The sequence below is a fragment of the Mauremys reevesii genome, linkage group 2 (assembly GCF_016161935.1).
Source record: "Mauremys reevesii isolate NIE-2019 linkage group 2, ASM1616193v1, whole genome shotgun sequence".
NCBI lineage: Eukaryota > Metazoa > Chordata > Testudines > Geoemydidae > Mauremys > Mauremys reevesii.
The window spans coordinates 205,680,089-205,696,465 of NC_052624.1; the positions used below are offsets into that span (position 1 = coordinate 205,680,089).

The 16,377-nt window shown below is 37.4% G+C and overlaps 1 protein-coding gene across 4 annotated transcripts in view; it reads left to right on the forward strand.

The window, feature by feature from the left end:
• Nucleotides 1–16,377, forward strand: part of YES1 (YES proto-oncogene 1, Src family tyrosine kinase) — a 73,347-nt gene that overhangs the window by 16,944 nt on the left and 40,026 nt on the right. The window contains exon 1 of one of the 4 annotated variants that reach the window (XM_039525113.1): nt 15,013–15,048. The exons of the other annotated variants lie outside the window; for them this stretch is intronic. The gene's annotated coding sequence lies outside the window, so the exon portion shown is untranslated. Of the gene's footprint in view, nt 1–15,012; nt 15,049–16,377 lie in introns of those variants that run through there. 4 annotated transcript variants of the gene reach the window in all.

Sequence of the window (16,377 nt, forward strand, 5' to 3'; positions counted from 1 at the left end):
TGTTATATAATCATAGTGGTTATTGTTCAAAGTGTTTTATTAGTGGACAACTCTATATATGATCTTACCAGGTGCAAAGGAAAATGAAGTAAAAAAACTGGACCAAATTTCTGCCTTCCTTTGTTCCAGTGTTCATCCAGAATAACTCCTTTAACTTCAGTGGGTGAAGACATATTATGGCCTTCTATATAGTTACTAGATTTTATACAGTGATATCCTTCATATTTACAATTTGGATATCAAAAGCCAAAGTATCCAAAACTGTTTACAATTTGAATACAATGCCTATATATGCAGTAGTGTCTTATTAGTTTCTTGCGGTATTTCAACATGCATAAATACAATATTTTTTTTAATGATTCCATCTATTGGAAGCATTCATTTAATAGATCACTCTGATTTCTTTCAGTAAGCACTATATGATTTTACTTGGGGACAAAAAGAATGATTGTAATCATTTGAAATTTTGAATTTTAAAAAATACTTAGAGCTAAATTTGAGTACCTTTTTATATCAAAATGTTATGGGCATAATGAACTCCCATAAAATGTAAGAATGAAGATCCACAAAATTCTCAGTCAAGCATCTGTAGTTCTGCAGAAATCCCACAAACCATACTCTACAGATTCAGCGCGTGTTTGATGCTGATATTGTAGCTTGTGCCGAGTTAAAAGTCAAAGCAGGAGTTCTTTTAAATTTTGAGCTACTAAATTTACAAACAAGACACAAAAGTAACTTTTGGACTGATGAAATGCACTGAATCTTCAACTGCTCCCCGGAAACATTCTGTACTTGTGTCATCTTCATCTAGCTTAATCTATTGAGAGACCCACTGTGATTTTTAGAACTCTTGCTGCAATTTCTTTGTGACTAAAGGACATTGTCAATCAACCCAATCCTCTCCATGCCAACCAACTGTCCCCCTTAATGCAGCAATTCAATTGAATGAATAGAGTTCCTACTTAAAGGATACAATTGGCTACCAGAGAGAGTGCCAAGTTGATTTAACTTTGCACAAGTGTGAAAGAGTTTTTAAATGGACACTGTCTACCAATGTTGGCCCAAAATTTCAATTGCCAGAAAATTGTAATAATATGATTGAGATTATGTCCAAATTTATGTGTGTAATATATTATAATCCACTGTTCCTTTTCAGTGCGAGTTAAAGTCCAAGAAACTAGCTAGACAATGCTCCTTGGTCAAACAGAGCTGCTGTGTTCTGATCAAATGTGCAATGTGACTTTAAAATGGACATTTTTGGGAAGTGCACCACTAAATTGGTGGAGAGAATAGAAGATACATGTTGTAATCTGCTCCTCTACTATTGAATAACAACACAATGTGTGCTTGAAACACTGTCAGATGTGTGGTACAGTGTAAAAGTAGAACTGTAGTCTACATGACTAATTTCCATGTGTACTTTAACAGATAAGTGTTAAAAACTGAAATATTATTTAACCAAACTACTATTGGAGCATGCAGTATCTTGGAAACACCTGTGACTGGTGGGAAAACTTAAATTAATTTAAGAAGCTGACCTTGGCAAAATGCAGCCCTATTAAACACCTAATCTAAACATCACCATCTTATTCCTCTTGCCTTCCCAAACCCCTTTGATAAACTATGTATGGAGAGGGAGAGGGTAGAAGTTTCTGGCTGCTTTCCTACTATATGGCTGGCTGCAAGGTAGGAAGAAAACACAGTACTGAATCCTGGTGCAGTGCTCCTTTCTCCTCTTCAAGTGGTGTGAGCCAGAGAGCTATCTTATTGCAGTTGAGGTCTAACACACATGTCTTTGTCTACACTACAGCCTGGAGAGAAGACATGGGAAGAAAGATAGGAGAAAATCCAGGGGGAAGTTGTGGTGTCACCCAGAGGGCCATGAGGTCTGGGGTGAGGCGATAATAGAGTCAGGAAGTATAAGGAAAGATGGGAATTAATAACAGAACCCATGGGAGGGAATCAAGGGAATAAAATGACTAATTTGTAGAAGTTTGGTGGGGGATAGCTGTTTAGCTACCTATGATGGAATGAGCAGTCTATGAGTGATATGAGATTGTCAATTGTAATTGCTGTAAAGGCAGCCAGGCTGCTAACGGAATAACCTATTTTATAAATTAAGACTTAAATACTCATTTTTTTTAGTGTGAGAGATTGGGAGCAGAATATAGGGCAACAGAAAGCTTTGTCTCATCCTCACTCTAGTTCTATCTCCATCTGGCTTCTGAAAGAGAATGATCTTTTTGTTTTTGCTTTTTGTCTTACCATTTCCTACCAACAGCCTCCTGGGGGTGTGCTCTACAATTCTGCTCTTCTCTCAGCTTTTTCCATTCCATTTCATCCCTGTGACTATACCAGTATGTTCCTCTGTGCATTTTTTCCCCCAAACAACATCATAGTGGAATTTACCTGATCTTGTCACTTTCATAGCTGCCACAGGGTTCTTCATAGCACCAGAGAAAATGACATGAGTTTTGTTAATTTCACTGCTGTCTGAAAAACCCAACAGCATCAGAGGGCCTGAATTGAGAAGACATCCTGGCCATTCATTCTTTCACATATGGAATGCTGATTTTTGCAACACTGATTTTTGCAACCACAGTGTTGAAACTTAATTTTTTCTCTTTTGTTTTGAAAAGTTCTGCAGAAATTGAGGGTATAAGCCTCTCACTCGCCAAGGTAATCTTCTTGTCCATAGTGTGTGGGTGGAATTCCCCCCCACCCCCCAAGCCCTACACTAAGATGTTAAATTCAAGAATATTGGTTTATAGCATTTTTAATAGTGAATTATATTTCCATTAGTCTATTACATTTTGTATGTCAAAATTATAGACTGGGATAGGGAAAGACTGAAGTACATTGTGTTATTTTAAAGAAATATAAGAATCTAATTGGAAACGAGCAAAAATGTCAAAGAAACCATTTGGGCCTGGTTTACTGAAAGGCTTGAGAGCACTTAGTGAGTCTGGGTTTATTTTCAAATCTTGGGAAGGGATCTTTGGTTTTGAATGGACAATAAGGCAAAATTTGGTGTGTTTGTATAGATACTGAGAAAAACTTGGTGAGTTTGGCTTTGAGATTCAGATTTCATTTGAAAACCTCTGTGAACAAACCTGCAGTTTCATATAACCACTGAATATATATAGTCCAATGAATGTCAAATGTTGGATGTTTTTGATAACTTTCATATTTTCTTTAGTGTCTGAAGCTACCAAATGAGTGATTTCTGCAAGAGTACTGAATTTTTGTACTTTAATTAGATGTTTTAAAAGCAATATTTCTTTACGAACAGGCTATTAGAGAATCTCATTTACAAAATAAATGATTCACCCTTCACCTGCCAATTTGGGGTGGAGGGTGCCCTACTATAAAAGACAAAACAAACTGTTAAGATGATTGAACTGCTCATCCTTTTATGAGAATACATTCATGGAATAATACTTTTTAGAGTGAATGGGTGGGGCAGAGAGAATTTTTCTTCAGTAAATGTGGCCAAAGATTGCAGTGGTCCACTTGAAATAAAATTTCATGTTCCAGATCTTAACAAAGAGATTGCTTAGAAATTTGCATTTTTTCTTGGAATTTTACATCTTCTGAATGCCGGAAAATTGTACAATAGACTTGATATTTTTTTAAAAAGAGGGGTTGAATTTCTGATTTTCTGTCCGAAAATCAGAAAATGCATAATTTCTGTAATGTTTGAAAAAACAAACAAAAAAACCCCACAAATCCGGGGATGTTAGAACAGCAGTAGAGATGGGAAATGCCAATTGGGATATCCATTCAAGGTATTTGTGGTCACCTTTTATTTACAACTTTAAAACCACTCACTTTTTTCCCTGTGAGCCATTTCCCAGAATCCTTTAGGCTATATATCCCAGACTAATTTGTGCTGTGTCAACCAAAAATCCCAAAGTGGTGTTGTATGTAGTAATAATTTTCTTAAGTCATTATGCTATATTTGGCTTAAGAAGATATTTACATATAGTGCATATACACTTGATTACACATTTTTTAAGAATCAAAAAATGTTAATTATTACTTAAAAGTTCATGAGTTACGTAGTTCTTAACTTTGTATTATAAAAGTACACTTTGGACTTAGCAACATAAATATATTTGTAAACATCTACTTTAGTTAAGAACACTGAAGATGATTAAAAGTGATATTTTCAATTAAGTATTTATTATTTGTATTACCATAGTGCCTAGGAGCCCTAGTCATAGACCGAGACCCAGTTGTGCTAGGTGCTGTATAAACATAAATCAAAAAGGCTGTCTGCCTTGTAAGCTTGCATAAGGAAAATAAATTTTATTTTACTTGCAGATTCTTAGTTGTTTTTACATTCCAAACTGACACATTGTATGTTTCCTTAGAATTTTTTTTTGTCCCTCCCCACTCACTAATTTTGGAAAAGATCAGTTCCTGGACTCTGAAGAGCACAGAGTAAAATTGTGCCAAGTCTCAGTGGAAAAGTAGTTGGTGGGAGGCAAGTGGGTTGGGTAGAAACCAAAGGATACCTTTGTCCTGCCCTCCCTTCCCACAAATGGGGCTGTGCAAAATCTGACTGAATATGCCATAGAAAAATAGAATTCTGATCATGGAAATAACCGAGATCCCTATAACCGCTAATGGGGGAGAAGTGTAAAAAAATTTTTAAAGGCATATTTGTGTAGAATGGGAGCGCTGATTTTTAGAAGAATACTACCTATTTGCTACAATGATGGTATTGCTATTTAATGTGACTGCCTTCATTTTCCTTATGCCATGATCACACTTGGTTAAATCAGCTAGGATTTTTACATTTTATTTCCTCATAATTGATTATATATAAAGAAGGATGGAAAAATAAAATTTCTGGAGTTGTTTTGTTTTTTTAAGTTTACACCACTTTCTCTTTCCCTTTCCCCATTGTATTTGCTTGTTGTTGAATTTGATTCCTTCAGAGTCCTAATTTTCTTCAGAAGCACAATTTTTTATTTTTTAGGCTGATTAAAAGACTGTAAATCATAGCAATTCATATATTTTGATCCAGCTATATATACAATTTTGTTTGAGAGAGATTCTTTCAGAAACCATCCTATAAATTTTCCATATGACTTTCTGTATATGGTTGTATTTTAAAATAAAACTTTCTGATATTTAGTATGTTGTAATTATCATGAAGATGTCAAATGTTTGGAGGTTTTATTGAAAGATTTGCTCTCTTCTTTCCCCCCACCCTGGACAGAGCTTTGACCACTGTGTATGGGGAAAATAGTAGTGCCTGCTAATTTTTAACTAAGCATACTTTAAACCATTCCAGATACAAATTTAGAACCTTTTGTAAATGAGATAATATTTAAAAAGTTTCATTGGCAAAGTGGTTGCACAACCTTCTGAAATGGATTCTTTCTTAAATCACAACTATTGTAAACTCACATAATTATTGCTCAAATAACATTAGTAACACTGGAGGCCAGGATCATTGTACAACATGTACTTCAGCTGTGTGGTACAAACTCCTGTTTGATGTGTGCTTACTTCAAAATACTGCATTAGTGGGGTGTTTTTTTTTTTGTTTGTTTTTTGTTTTTGGAACTGTTTATTTTTCTCTAACTCTATTTTCTTGATTAAAGATGTTTCATTGTGGAATATGTTTGCTTAGGTCATTCAGAAACCATTGACATTTCAAAGCAACCTGTTGAGTATACAAACTCACAGGCAAATTAGAAATATATTTCATTTAATAGGCTGTGTGTGGGGGATGACATGGGAGGAGTAGGGTTAAATTGTTACATCATTAACATTCAGTAATAGCCTTAATAACTATGCCCAGTTTTCTGAGCTGCAGAACATCCATAATTCCCATTGAAGCCAGTAGCAGTTTGGTACCTCTGAGAATTAGATCTTGAGGCTTTATTTTAAGGAGGGGAGAAAACAATTGAATTATTAAATAAGAGTACTTGCCCAACTGATTGTTACACCAGTTTAGTGAAGGGTCTCTGCTTTTCTCTTATGAATTGTTTTTAGTGATTGAGGTATCTATTCTAACACTTTCAAGTCAAGAATATTTGAAGGAGTTCAGAACATCACAGGATTGGACACTTAATTTGTGTTTCTTTTCACATTGAGTTGAAACTTGGAAAAATCATATTCATTTCTCATTGTGCCTTAACTACCATGCTTCCCCTTTAAGAGTCTCTTTTCTACTCTCATGCTGTCTTTCTCGCCACAACTGCAAATGGGAGTATCAATACTGCAAATGGGAGTATCAATACTGCATCATCCTCTCTTGGTGGCTATAGGGGTATATATTGGGTTCTCTGCTACTCCTCCCCAATCTCAATATTTTTGGGTTCTTATCCTTTATGAATAGCTGCAGAGCCCAGATATGCTGCTGTTCATATATTGGTAAAACATTAGAATTAAATTGATGTGCTTCTTGACAGTTTCACTGCATTTAGCAAATAGTGGAGACAAAAACAGTGATGTTTAAAAAACATGCAGGCTGGCCTAGGTTCACCCTTAGGGAAGATAGCACCATATTCTCACTACTTGGAAGATGACATTTGCAACCATAAGAATTAAAAGTTATTCCTTTGTAAATTGAAAGTTTGAATTCTGCAGAAATTCATGGCTTAGCAACCCCTCCTCCATCCACTAGGGAATGTTTCTCTCCACTTTCAAGCCGACAAGTGTCTTTTTCATGTCTTGTATTAAATAAATCCCAGTTTTATCTTTTCTCATGAGAGAGTAAGAAACCTGCAAATAGGGAGTTTCTGTGAACCCCTAGAAAAAAGCAGCCCAATAAGAATTGGGACACTGGAATTAGAGAAGAAGTTTTAGGACGTTACAAAAGTTAATTCAGAAATGCTATTTTAAACACACACACCCACACACACCACTTTTGTTTTATGATTTCCTTGTGAACAACTTTTTCCATGGTAAAATTAGTTTGTTTTTAAAATAGACATATTTTTAAAACAGCTTTGAGTTAGAGCTATCTTAGAACAGCATTGCTACAGGATATGTTTCAGCCCTCTGTTAATATGTGCCTCAAGTGTTTGAAGACATGCAGTGTTTTGTCTTCACAATGTACCTGTTTAATGCATTATTAAATGTCTTTTAAAAGTTGTTCATTTACTATCTCCATTGTTATTACTCATAATTTAAATATTTTTGTCATCCAGCTTTCAACACTCCAAAAACTCTTGGGAATAAACTATGAACTGGTCACTTGCCAAACTTACTTTTGCCAAATCTCAGCCCTTTTTTTTTTTTTTTAATCTATGAATCTTTAAAAAAAAAAAATTAAGTAAAACATCCTTTCTTCTTTTTGATAGTATTCTGGTAGCTAAAACAGTTCTTCCACAAGCTCCATTTTCTGGTTTAGAAGAAAAAGAAAACTTATTACGGGGCTGAACATGTTTATTTGGCCTTAAGTAAATCTTTAAACATGAGTTACATACACCTGAAACAAGGTGGCATATGCTTCATAATTTGAAATGGCTGATTTCTTTATATTTTTATAGGTATAGATATGGGTGGGAATGGACGAAGGAAAAATAAGTCTAAACCTGGAAGGCTGGTTGCCAATACACCAATAAAATGTTCACCTAAAAACAATAATTTTTCTTTTTCTTGGTAAACTGATATTGATTCTTTTTGGCTCTTCTCCTTGGTTTATAAAAAGAGAACTGATTTTCCACAGGACTTGCTCCTTCTGATATTCCAGTTTCTCAGTGTGACTGGGGTCCTAGGGGGACCATGCTGCGATTGCTCAATTAGGGCAAACTGCAAATAATGGGGTAGACAGTCCCCAAAAACTGATGATGGTTCTAATATTTAGTGTCACCAAGCCAGCAACAAAACAGCTTCTGCAGTACCTTACTTGTTACCCAGAAGCCAAAAAAGTTCCCTTAAAGCAACCCAGCCTTGGACTTCCTTCCAGACAGCCAAGTCAAATATGATGAGGATCACTGAAAATTGTGTTCAGCATATAAAAAGTTCTACTAATCCCAAATGATTGGACACATTACTCACTCAGGGCAATGAATATTTCACATCTTACCCAAGTACATGCTTACAGCCAATTCTCATTAACTAAACTAAAATTTATTAAGGAGAGAGTATTGGTTAAAAGATCATTATACATAGAAGTAGGAATAGAATTTTTAGGTCAGTTTCGTAGTACAGATGGTAAGCTTTAGAGTTGCAAAGAGTTCTTTCAGAATTAGTCTTTAGATTCAGTCCAATGTCCAGTATTTGGGTGCTGGGACTGGAGACTTCAGTCTTTCGGCTCACACTTCCCCTGATGAAGCTTAAGCAGATCTGACATGAAAAGGATAAGGGCCCAAGAGAGAGTGTGTGAGTGTGTTTAAAATACAGTTCGTGGGCAGCCTCTTGACAGTATGCAGTCCTTGGGTGAATAATAGACCATTTATCCTAGCTTTTAAAGTAGACCTCCTCTTTCCTAGTATCACCGGTAATTAGCTAAATGGATTAACATAAGACAATTGCCTGTCTCCCTCCATTTACAAGTAGTTTACTACATGCTTCCAAGGGAAATTAAGACAGTGATATCACTACAAGCGCAGTTCATTTAAATGAATTAACAGAACACTGGGATAGACAGGAACTGTTTGGTTACATTGTCAACCTCCTACAATATATATGTAAACACGCAACACAAACATTCTCTACTAATATGTAGGGCCCTATCAAATTCACGGTCATGAAAAACACATCATGGACTGTGAAATATCATCTCCCCCTGTGAAATCTGTAGGGTAAAAGCACACACACAAGACCAGATTTCATGGAGGGAGACCAGTGTTTCTCAAATTGGGGGTTCTGACCCAAAAGGGAATTGCAGGAGGGGTCACAAGCTTATTTTAGGTGGTGGGTTGTGGTATTACCACCCTTATTTCTGAACTGCTGCCTTCAGAGCTGGGTGGCTGGAGAGCAGCAGCTGCTGGCTGAGGGCCCAACTCTGAAGCCGGCGCCCTGCGAGCAGCAGCGCAGAAGTAAGGGTGGTAATACTATACCAAACCATCTTTACTTCTGTGCTGCTGCTGGCAGTGGCGCTGCCTTCAGAGCTGGGCTCTCGGCCAACAGCTGCCACTCTCCAGCTGCTCAGCTCTGAAGGCAGCGCCGCTACCACCAGCAGAGCGTAGAAGTAAGGGTAGCAGTACTACAACCCCCCTACAATAACCTTATGACCCCCCCCAACTCCTTTTTGGGTCAGGACCCGTACAATTACCACACGTTGACATTTCAGATTTCAATAGCTGAAATCATGACATTTACTATTTTAAAAATCTTTTGACCAACATGGACCATGACTTTGGTAGGGCCCTACTAATATGTGTCTAAAGGTTGAATCTGAGTCAATTAATCTGATAGGTGTGTAACGCTTTCTAGACCTGTGTCACACCTGGCCTTCCCCACTACCTGTTTTCTTTTATTACTACAGGCTTAATCCCTTGGTTTGCTCTGTATGATGGAATCGACTGGAAAGTGGCAGTTGCTAAAAAGTTGGTAGGCTTCACTTTGCAAACTGGAGCACAGTGACTTACAGGGCTTTGTGTGTGCTCTGGATAGTTTAACTTTACTGTCTGCAATATGGATAGCACAATGGCGTTTGAGCTGCAGAATGCCAAGTTACAGGGAGAGACTGTTGAGCAAGTGCAGCACCCTCTGTTGCATATCCCTAAAAGAGAGGGAGAGCTGGCATATCCTGAGAGATTACATTTTTTAAACTTGTGTGTTTTTACTTACTTCAGCGCTCCTTGTGAATATGAAATGGATGGTTGGTTGTTTTCTTCACTCTTTTGGGTAGAAGCACCACTAAAAGTTTGTGGTCTTTTGTTGTCATTCAACACTGTTTCCTCCTCCTTCTATAATGTCTTTCTTTGGCCTTTGCCTAGAACTGTTGCAGCAATTCCTGTTTGTTTTTCCACATACATTTGAAGATCTGTCCAAAGGGAAACGGACAAGGAATAGGAAATGCACAATATGAGGTTTCCTGTTAACATCAAGCATGGCAGACTTAGTATACACAATACATTCTGCTGAAATTGCTTGTCCTGAGTTGGAAGTTTGATTCATCAGGCCTCTGAGTCAGCAGGAATTTATATTGCCTTGTGAGATTCATGGGATCAAGGACTAGGCTTTTCCAGTGGCTGGCCCACAGTTGCGTAACTCCCTCCCTTCAGCTGTTGAAATTAACCAGGACTGAAGACATCTCTTAATACCATTGTAATAGCAGCAACCCAAGAATAGCCAAGTTTCACATTCTAAAGACAAGAGGAGAGGAGATGTATTTCCTCTATTTTGTCCAAGACTGAAACACTGCAAAAATATCATGTCTACACTGGAAAGCCTAGAGCAGGGGCAGGCAAACTTTTTGGCCTGAGGGCCGCATTGGGTTTCATAAATTGTATGGCGTGCTGGTTAGGGGAGGGGGTCGTGGCTTAGCCCCCACCTCCTATCTGCCTCCCCCCCCCGGGACTCCTGCCCCATCCAACCCCCCTGTTCCCTAACGGCCCCTCTGGGACCCCTGCCCCATCCACACACCCCTGTCCCCTGACTGCCCCCGGACCTCCGCTGCCCCATCCAACCCCTCCTCTCATTCCTGACTGCCCCCTGGGATCCCTGCCCCATCCAACCACCCCTTCTCCCTGTCCCCTAACTGCACCCTGAACCTCTGCCCCGACTGCCCCCTGATGCCCCATCCAACCCCCCCTTCTCACTGCCCCCTGGAACCCCTGCCCCCATTCAACCCCCTGTTCTCCCACCCGACCACCATCCACACCCCTGCCCCCTGACCACCACCCCAAACTCCCCTGCTCTCTATCCAACCCCTCCCTGCCCCCTTACTGCGCTGCCTGGAGCACCGGTCGCTGGCAGCGCTATAGCCACGCCACCCAGCTGGAGTTCAGCCACGCTCCTGCCACCACTGTGCAGCAGAGAGCACTGGGTCAGGCCGGGCTTTATAGCTGCACTGCCCTGCCACCCAGAGGATTGTGCCGGCGGTGGGGCGAGCTGAGGCTGTGGGGAAGGGGGGACAGCAGGGGAGGGGCCAGGGGCTAGCCTACCAGGCAGGACGGTCCTGTGGGCTGTAGTTTGCCCACCCTGGCCTAGAGCATTTGTAGTAGGGCACTGTACGTTGCAGAGCCTGATATCTCAGCATGGAGAAATAATTGTTTAATAGGCACTTCTGCATCACTCCATTGCCCACGTGGTCCTGCAGAGAGTGGGTCCGTTGGCCCTGAACTCTGTGGGGTAGGGAATCAGGACCACATCTGTTGTTCCTTCTTGTGGTCTGCGTTATCAGGAGTGGATTGGTGCAGTGCCAGCGACTCCCGGTTTCGTCACATTTCCTTTAGCAGTCTGCTCTTTTATTTGGGTGTTTGGGCACTGTGGTCTTTCCCAGTATTTGATTGATAATAAAACTCAAGGACTTAAAACAAAACAATAAGAAAAAATGTTTGTCAAAGTTGGATCCTGCCAACACTGAATTTCTCCAGTATAATGGTGCTGTATCTGCCAATATATGAAGCAATACAATATAGGCAATACAACAGCAGTAATGATAGCAGTTGGCAATAATACACCTTGTTTTAGGTAAAATTTAATATAACTGTTCTCTTGCAATAAAGTTGTTTAGTATGGAGATGTGGGAGAGTGTTACTTTTTGTGTTTAATTTTGAATTTCTTTGACTTAATTACGTTTCCTTTTTATGCACCAAATAAAACAGCCTTTTGTAGCATTAAACATAGTTGAGTGGCTGTACTTGTTTATATATATTTTAACTTTTTGTGTTTGTGAAAAGGTTGACTTTTTCCAGCTGGCCTTCCTGACATTCCTATTGTTCAGCAGAGAACTAATTGACTAATGAGACCTGGGTATGTGGCCTTTGAATAAATTAGTTGCTATTTTTTACCAGTAATTGGGTTTAGACACTTTAAGCACAGCTTTTTTTAATATGCTAGTGATTATCAACTAAAGAAGTAATTAAAATGGTCACACTGTTTTTACTTTACCTACTGTTGTAATAATTTGCCTTTTTGAAAATTAGTAGAGGCTGAGAGGTCTCTTAAGAATTTTATATATAGAATCAATGTTCTTTTTATATCATCTTTTTAAAATCTTCTTTAAGGTTTTTAAAAAATAATATAAATAAATGTCCCAATCTTGCAGCTACTTCTACACATACTTAACCTTTATATTTGTGAGTAGTCCCAATAATGCATAATTGTCTGCAGGATTGGAGTAAAAAATAACAAATTACAAAAGATATATTTTTATTGGAAACAAGTGTAAACTAAAGACAATATTCTAATAACTCTGGATTGCTACCTCTTCCTTCCCTGCCGACCCAAATCATTGGCGCTTCTGCTGTTCCTGATATATATATATGCATCATTCAATGTAAATTGCATTCATCTCTATAATCTCTTATTTTTTTCAGTTACTATATAAATAATGAGGTGCTCATATCAGGCAAACTCAATCCCCTCTATCTACTATTCTGAGTAGTTAGCATATAAAGTATGTCCACATCCTTATAATTTTTTATATATGAAGTAAGAGACTTTTTTTTAATTCTTGCTTTTGTAAAATGGTAAAAATCATAAATTAAACAATATAGGGTCATTAGAAATATAATACATCAGAGTTTTGTCCTTATTAATAGAATTAGGTTTGGCAGAATTTGACTTTTTTAATATAATTTTGAAAGATAAAACTGGTTCTTTTAAATAATGTTTTCTCTTTTTAATGAGACATTGGGATTCAAAAGGCTAAAGCTTTGTAACTGTTAAAACACAAATTGTCAACATCGTATGTCAAAATGTACAACATAAATATCCTTAAATCGGATTCGAAAGTTCTCAAACAGCATTTTTCTTAGCTTATCTGTAAATTTCTGTAATTGATGGAAATATTTTTTCATGGGTTTGTGTGTTCAATGAAATCACGTACCTACATTTACTAATAAAAAGTCTAATCCTTCCAAGCATAAATAAAATCAATGAAAATACTGCAAGAGGCTTTTGTATTTTTCAAACAGTGAGATAAGAATTAAAATGAATATAACACATTTTAAGTATGTAACAAAGGATATGAGAAAGAGAAGACAGAAAAAGGAAAATATAGAGTGAGAGGAAAGGGGTAGCTTTAACGTCTCCCTCATTTACTACTAAAGTTTATATGATCTTTTGTTTAAAATAATTTGCAGAAGAATGTTCACAAACTTATGTGCCTTCTCAAAGTATAACTAGACATATGTGCAGAGTCATAAAATTCCAGACTTGAACCCATTCCAGTATGGTGGAAAAGTCAGGGATTTTCCATCATCTACATAAAACCCCAATGGAGCAACCATAATTAAAATTTGAATCCGCTTCCATTTATTTCTCTCTCATTTTTCAAAGTTCAAATTCCCCATCACATAAGAGTCTGGAATGCTGGGCACCAAAAAGCCAGAGAATTTTGTTTTAGTGTGATAGAGAACAAGTGATCCATAAGAAGGTGGTAATGAACAGGACCACTGAACTTGAAATAGGAAAATACGTTGATTGCAATGCCTCCAATGTTTGTCAGAGAAGTGATTTGCTATCTTGTTCATATTTACTGGTATCTGGTACCAATGGATTACTATATTTTAACTCTAACACATTTTTTTGAAATGGAACAAACACAAAAGACACTGACATCTCAAACCTCTGGCATCAGAGATTTTCCCATTTATTCATGAACTCTTCTTTAACGGGCATGGAAGACGGATTATTTTGTACAATCTTCCCATAACATTCTGAGGTTCCTTTCTTAAAAACAGAATTTACTCAAAAAGAAAGGCACTCTAGTACAGGCAACTTTAACTTCAGGCCAAGTGAGAAGACTACTTATCTGAAGATACGCTGCATGAAGCAAACACTTGTAACATTAAATTTGGCACATAATTTTGATGTCAAGACACACTAAACTACTTTTATCAAGACTAAATGCACTGAAGAGGGAAAATTATTTCTTGAATGTTTGTGTGACATACCTTACAGGAAAACCACTAAGGAAATATGTTTGAAGTAGATGGGGCAATTGTAAAGAAAGCAGAGCCTTTAAAAATATGCCTTTAATATAGTTTCTATGACTGACTCTTATCCATTAATATTTCTTTTAAGTTGGTTAATGGTGACTGTAAAGAAAGATTTCATTGATGTAAACCTTGCAGACTTTGAACTCTTCTCCACTGTTTTATATTAGTCTACATTTCTCTAACTATAAAATGTAGTTGCCACAGTAGGTGGTCTTATTTTTGTCCTGCCTGAAAGGACAGTGTCTAAAATAATCCTCTTACTATATGGCAAGTTTTATCTCTGTAGGTAAAATTAGTGTTATTGTGGGCAAACCTCATAAGATGCTTGGAACTCTAAATATTGTGGGCTTGCAAAATCTTGTTAGTGTCAATAGGAATGAAGCTAAATAAGTGTAGAAGTCTGAAAAGATAAGTGTCTTCATGGTGAGAAATTAATGTGCAATTAATCTAGTTCTGAAATAAATTCAAACAAATGATGCATATTAGGAACATATTTAAGCATGACTGTTAAATTGTGTCCATTTGCAATAATTTTAGCAGTGAAAAATCTATTTTTTGTTTTTATTACATCTTTGAAAAATAGTTGCATATTTTTCTTTTACAATGCTTTTTCTGAATAGTAGTAATGTTGAGCTTTTTATTTTTAAATTTTGTTAGTGTCGTGGTTTTTTCCCCCATACTCATGGGAAAGAGAATGTAAACATGTTTGTGGTTGGTGGTGTACGAAAGTTTTATATGTAATCAAACAACCAATTAAGTGTTGGAACACAATAAACTTATTGGAGTGTGCTTTGAAAAAAGTGTCCAAAGTGGTTAATGCATTGATGCCTCATCTCACTTTTTCTTATGCTTTAAACTTATGCATAATGTGAGTTTTTGGTTTTTGTTTTTTATCTTTAGGTCACTCCAGATATTGTGTGTGTGAGAGAGAGATAGAAGCAGACTTAAAGTTGTTCTCCCTACTGTGAGTTCCATAGAGTACAGTAGTGGTTTTATAAAATGGCTTTTTAAAAAGTTGTCAGATACATTTGTTCTCAAAGAAAGATGCATTAAATATAGAAAGTTTGGAAAACAATGAGTTGCTTAAATAGAATCTGTGAAATGAACAAGATTCACCCAGCTGCCCTATTGCAAATAGGTTTCAGAGATACCAGATACACCTCTACCTCGAGATAATGCTGTCCTTGGGAGCCAAAAAATCTTACTGCGTTATAGGTGAAACTGTGTTATATTGAACTTGCTTTGATCCACTGGAGTGCACAGCTGTGCCCCCCCCCCCCCCGCACTGCTTTACCGTATTATATCCAAATTCATGTTATATCAGGTGGCGTTATATCGAGGTAGCGGTGTATATTTTTGTTACTGGCAGTAGTTCATAAAGTCAGTCTGAAGTAGACTAAGTGGTTTAGATAAGTTATAACGTATTTTTATTTTAATTTGAAACCAACTTTTGGCATGCTTTTTCACACATGCAAGACTCTTAAATCTGTTAAATGTTCTTTAATCATTCAACTAAACATCCATAGGACTAAACTGCTTTTAAGTGTTCCAAAAAAGCATTGGAATTCTTCCCTTGTTACTTGTGTTTGTTGCATTGATTATGTACATTTAAGGAAAAGAATGCACTGACTAGACTTTGTGGAGCAATAGCAATGATTTATGGTTCATGTATTGTGGTGGTGTGTTTGTAGTACCTTTAGTACTCTAGAAGATTTCATGTGGTGACGGTATGCTGCAGCACAAAATACATCTCACTCCTGAGACATGAATTTACATTTTTATTTTAAATATTATTCCTTCATTCCCTGGTTGCACATGTCTGCTGTACAGAAAAATTCTTTTGCAAACTGTAGTTTTAGCAAAAAATCTCTTGGATTCTTGGCTGTTGGAGAAAGGAAAATGAATCATCAGCATCACATACAATTTCATGTGGTTTGAATGGGGATTTTTTAGGATGCACCCAAGGGCATAGTTAATATATATTCAATAGTCATATATATTTCACTTCTTGAATACAAACAATATGCTGACTTCTAGGGAACCTTGAAGGGTACACCAACAATTTAACGGTGAAAATCTAATTTGAAACCTTTGTATCTGTTGTTGCAAGTAACCCCTAAAATTACTTGAATGTTTCTCTGCTTGGATTTTTGGCTCCAGTTTAGGCACCCTCAATCCTAGCTGTTGAGCAGTTTTGTGTCTACTGCAGCCCTATCTCTTTGCACCCGGGGGCCCCCCCCCCCCCCCCCCCCCGGTCCACTGTTCAGTTACCTCACACTGGGTAGGCAGCTCC